This window comes from Meriones unguiculatus, chromosome 8 (genome assembly GCF_030254825.1).
Source record: "Meriones unguiculatus strain TT.TT164.6M chromosome 8, Bangor_MerUng_6.1, whole genome shotgun sequence".
Classification (NCBI taxonomy): Eukaryota; Metazoa; Chordata; class Mammalia; order Rodentia; family Muridae; genus Meriones; species Meriones unguiculatus.
In genome coordinates, this window is record NC_083356.1 from 109698356 (window position 1) to 109704181 (window position 5826).

At 41.3% G+C, this 5826-nt stretch overlaps 1 pseudogene; it reads right to left on the bottom strand.

The window, feature by feature from the left end:
- Positions 1 to 1514: 1514 nt before the first annotated feature.
- On the bottom strand, positions 1515 to 2261 carry LOC110559160 (ADP/ATP translocase 2-like; annotated as a pseudogene).
- Between the last annotated feature and the right edge of the window lie 3565 nt (positions 2262 to 5826).

Consider the following 5826-nt stretch of genomic DNA (forward strand, 5'->3'; position numbering starts at 1 on the left):
GTAGTTTGGATACTTAATCCTAATATGTGAGGAATAAACACTCTAAAAAGCAGAACAAGAATATAGTGTCGTGCTAGAGAGAGAGCATGACAATTTAAAAGAATGTTTTGAAGCTAGTTTGATGGTTTACATGTATAACCCTAGCACCACGATGATAGGTTAAGAGCTGAAGGGCTACGTTAGATACAGAAAGGGTTTGAGGCCAGTTGGAGCTGCATACAAACCCTGCCTCAAAACAGGCAAAAGCCAAAAGTCAACCCCACCATGATTTGAATAGGATTGTATGAGAAAATATCTCATAATGCACAGCATAATATGTTCACATAATGTTATTTATAAAACTAAATATTATGAGGAAAAAAAACAAATATTAACTGGTCCAAAATGGTATATTCTGAGTACTGAGGAAAACCTCAGGCAGCTGTTCAATTTTTGGACTATACCAAGAGTTATTACTCTGTTCTGTGTTGGTATAATGTTCTTTTGAAATGTATACACCTTACCCTTGTTCATTCAAATGCTGATTTCTCCCCCCCCCCCGCCCCACTTTCTGGTTTCAATCCGGATATTGCATTGTGATACTTATTCTAAGGATCGCCTGTCTCAACTTTGTGTAACCAGGCCAAAATAAAGCAACTAGCCACACTGTTGACCAATGGGAGAACCAGAGGACAGGAAAGAGGGGAGGAGCCAGAGGGCAGGAAATGAGTGGGAGGAGAAAGGGTTAGGGAGAGGAAGGGGAGCTATGTGTGGTGATTTGGTTATACAGCTGTTTAGGATCAACAGCAAGCATTACTAGAAGATATATCAATAGTAAATATTAATCGCCACTTACAACAGTTCTAATAACAAATAGGTATGGAAAAAAATATGTGGCTATGATTTCTTTAAATTTTTATGAATATTGTCGGTCTGAATAAAAACTGTGGGTTCTTTTTGGCACATTGATGTTGATTAAGAAATGTTCTTTATGTGTCTGGGGGCACAACCCGGGTTTCCCTGTGCTCCTGACAGTGCTTGCATAATCTCTGAACATATGTTTGAACTAACAATCAACACTCTTTTTCAGATGTGGCTAGGGAGGTCCTCTCAGTTCCCTTCTTGTCAGTCATGGGCAAAGAATGACAGGAACTGGTGACCTCACTCCAATGATCTGTCCTTCCAGTCCTCTTTGTAAAATTATTTATTTTTCAGATTAATATAATGACATAATTTCTCCCTTCCCTTTCTTCCTTTCAACCCCTCCCGTGTGTCCTTTAATGCTGTTTTTCAAATGTTTATATGGCATTTTAAAAAAATTTCCTCATTTTTATTATCAGGAGCGACTGAAATAAAACATAATTGAGTCCCATCGTTATCGTCATTATAGAAATGGCTTTTGAACACTGGTCAGATGGCCATTATTGCTTCCCCTTCTTTTACCTGGTAAATTGTTGCCATTGATGAACCAGACAAGCACAGAGAATTTATCCAGAATGTTCAAGGCTGGCGTACATTCTACAATATGCCTGCTCTCATGGAGAACACCTGGGATATAATTGTGTGAACTTCTTGATCTCTTCATACATGACAATCACAAAGACACCACCCACGCCTCTGAGAACACTGGACCATTACCCCTTGGAGGAAAAAAAAAAGCGCCTTGCTTCCTTCACTACGAGCGATCTTTCACCAGCAGTCAAGTGTGTCTGTATACAGCTCCTTTGCAGTGTCATAGGATAACTAAGTTGGCATCTTGGTAGATGATAGCGCCATGTACCGACACACCAAAGCCTTGGTACAGACCCTCAGCCCCATCAGATTTTGTAGGTCTTGACCAGACAGTCCCCAAGGCCTTTGAATTCCCTTTCAGCTCCAGCTTTGCCCACATCATCTGCTAGACTGGTACCAGCAAACTCAAAAGGGTACACAAAGCACAAGGATATGGCCCCTGCAGAACTACCTGATGCCAGGTAGTAGCATCCAGACTGGATCCTCTTGTCCCCATCACCCAGAAAGTGTTTATCTTTGAAGGCAAAGTTGAGAGCCTGGGTAGGGAAGTATCTAATGACATTGGCCAGGTTACCAGGCCAGAAAGGCAGGACTCCCAGTTTCCATGCAGTCTCTAATGCCCTTGCATTGCTTATTTGCTGTGATTTGATTGCTGGCATGCTGTGCCTGCAGCAGCCTTGGGGCCTGCTCAGTGGTGCTACTGCCTTCTGGGAGATGGCCACTCCACCTGCCAGGAAGTCCTTGGTGAAGGCTACAGTGGCATCTGTCATGTCAAAATAAAAAGAAGAGGCACTCAAGTGCAGGACAGGACTGGGTTGACAACCATCTTTGACTCCAGGACTCAGGGCTCATGGCCTCTTTTGTTATTAACTGTTGTTACACGGTTAGATTTATGTATAATCCATGCATTTCTTAATAATGGAAACATTTTTATTTCCTTAGAAGAGATGGGAGCTGTACCCAAGCTTTAGGAATACAAGGCTTGGGCTGAGCCCAGGGCATTTCTATCTAAATATCTCTAAATATCTCTAGGATATCTCTGGAAGCATCTAGCCTCCATACAATCTAATCTTGAAGGCCGGACCTTGAAAACTTCAGCTTCCAGGCTCTGTTTGCTGACCTAGCCTCTGGGACTTACTGCTGAATAAACCCGCTCTTTCAAGGTCTTTCTGAACTGTGGCTGGCTGGTTCAATTCAGCAGTTCTGACTCAAAACTCCTCTTTAAGCTGATTGATTCAAACTTTCTTCTCTCCACTTCTTACTGAATTACTCTGTTTGGGGGGGGGAGAATGTCTCTGAACTCCACAAACTGAACTACACGAATTCAACTGCATTCAACTGAACTGCACCAAACTGTACTGTACTCCCAAACTGTACTGTACTGTCTCCATGAACTCTCTGGACTGCTCTTAAGTAGCTTTTCTTTCCTGTCTGTCTCATGAGAGTTGGACATATCCTATCTCTGACTCATTCTGTCAAATCTTTCTCTGACTTGTCGCTTTGTCTGCCCCTAGCCAGAGGGATTAAAAGTGTGTATTAAGTGAATGCCCTCATTCCAGTTGGATCACACAGATGTAGGTCTTTGGATGTGATCTCTAGCCCTGTTGCTGGATTAAAATTCCTCTACAAAATACAACCTGCTCAGTCTGTATAGTCCTGCTTATATGTGTTTTCAGGGCTCACATTTTGGCACTGGACAACCAATTGGTGTGTTTTTTACCAGGGAAGATCACATCACCTGCTCCCAACTTTTCTAAGTTGCCTATAAGTTTTTGGATAAGGTTCCCTCATCTATCTACTTTGGCATACCTATTGTTCTTGCCCAGCTCACACGTAGGCAATCAAGTTGATGAGATTTTATGGTTATAGCTTCTGAAATTACTAGGAGACAGTCCCATGGCAAATTTCCCAATCCTTCTAACGCTTATCATCTTTTTGCCCCTCTTCTGCAGTGTTCCCTGAGCCTTCTGTGCAGAGTTTTGTACATGGAGCCATTGGGCCTGGGCTCCACAACTCTGCATTTGATTGACTATAGTTTTCTTTAATGCTCTCCATCTGTTTGTTGCAAAGAGAATTTTTGTTGAGCAGCAAGGACCACATTTGTCTGTGGGTACAAGGACAAATATTTAGAATATAGTCAGGGATTATGTTGATTTTTGTAAAGCAGCAGTTGTAGGTTCTCCCCCAAGATCCAAGGCTTCACTAGACATGAGTAGTTGCCAAGGTTTCTAGAACCAGGCCTAGTTTCCCTTTTCTTGAGCCAGTCTTCAGCCCAACTAGGAAGCTGTTGGTTACAACCTAGGTTTGCAGGCCACTACTGCACCCTTAGAGGGGCCGTGCAGGTCACTTTTGTGGTTTATAGAATTGTAGCTTATTAGGACTGACATTTGCTTCTCTCTCTCTCTCTCTCTCTCTCTCTCTCTCTCTCTCTCTCTCTCAGAAGCTTGAGTGGTTCTGTCTGATCCTTAGGGCATGAGGAATTCATGCAAGATACAGTTCAAGGTCTTCTGGACCCTGTGTCTCAAGTACATGATGTCTTCAATAACTGGGTGATCCCTTTCCTCCTCTGAGGGACAACCAAGGACAATTTCGACAGCCTGTAATGCTTTGGTAGTCTCTTTACATAATTGACCAACACCTCAAAGAGAGCTTCTCACGGTGTGTTATTATTTATGCAAACATTCTGATAGGGTCTGCATTTCAGTGTTCTTAGCTTTTACAGCGTGGGGGTTCTTTGGGTAAACTTCAATAGCTCCTGCAAAGGAAAATTTTCTAAGTGGAAATTCCTGTGCACAATAGACAGATATCAGTGTATAACCAGACAATAAATATAATCTCATCTAATGTTTCTTGACAGTCATTAAAAGTCACAATTAAGAGATAGCAGTAAGCCTTTCAGAGAAAGTCAGGGGTTGCTGACCACTGAGAAAGAGTAACTTTTCCATGAGAGTATTTGAGAATTTGTCAGTTTTTTAAATGTCAAGAAGAAAATGTTTTTCAAAGAGAGTTTCAAAAGCAAGTTGGAATTTATTTTTTGATTGAGAGCTTGCTTGTTTTTGAGATAATGTCTTAAGTATGCAACCAAGATGACCTCAGACCCACAGTCTGAGTATTGGGATTATAGACAAGTTCTAACAAAAAAAAATTAAATCCTAAATAATGAGTGTGTTCTTAGGCCTAAGAACAGTATGTTTTAAAAAATAAAATTACCTAAAGAACTGGTTGTCCAAGGCAGATTTAGTAGATCTTATTGTGAGAAATGCACAGGAAAAAATGCATAAAATAATGAGAGAATGCTTTGGTTAGTAGGAAGGTAGTTTGTGATGGTCAACTGTAAATGGAAATAATTAATTGTAAAGAATCAGTCAATTCAAAATTACGCTACACTTGAGTTTTTTGCATTGTCTCTGAGATTTAACCAGGGCACTTCAGAGCCACAGCACTTCAAACTGTGTGAAACTAACACTTGCTGTGAAGATCCTGCCTTTAAGTTCTGATGGGGAGCACTCTTACTTCCGATCTTAGTTACAATTTCTATTGCTGTGATAAAACAGCGTGACCAAAAAAACCTGGAAAGGGAAACAGTGTTCTCTCGTTTTATGCCTTATCATCTATCATCCAGGGAACTCAAGACAGGAACCAGGGCAGAAACTGAATCAGAAGCTTGGAGGAGTGCTGCTTACTGGCCTGTCCTTCAGGGTTGGCTAGCTTGCCTTCTTACAGTTACCAGAGCCACCCGTTCAGGAGTCGCACAACCCACAGTGAGCTGGGATTCTGTGCCCTCACATGCGTATATCAGTTACCAATCAAGAAAATCTCCTACGGCCCATCCGGTGGGGTGTTTCCTCATTTGAGGCTCCCTCTTCCTTTATGACTCCAGCTTGTGTCAGGTTGAAATAAAGCTAGTCAGCACACTTACTTTATAGCTTCTAGGATTGATATCAGGCTCATGGACTTTTTCATATCCATTGATAATCTTCTAATTCAATAGGGAATATAAGTCATGGAATTATCGGTAACAAAATATTCAACATTGTTCTATTGGCTTCTTCTCTCTCATTACCGGTAGCTGTATTCGCAGGTGACATCACTAAATTCCATCTCACTTACACTTAGGTAGTCTACTGTTGTTAGTTCTTGTCTCTTGCTTTGTCTTAAAATCAATGGAAAGAATAAAAATTTACTACATCCAGATACTGAGAATGGGTGAGAACAGAAGTCTATTGAGCCTAACTGCAAGGGAATGGCATACAGTTAAATATGTTCACGTTTCTCTTTGTTAAACAAGGAGGGTACCGTCTGGGTGTTTTCAGCTGCCTTCCTGTGTGAATATGT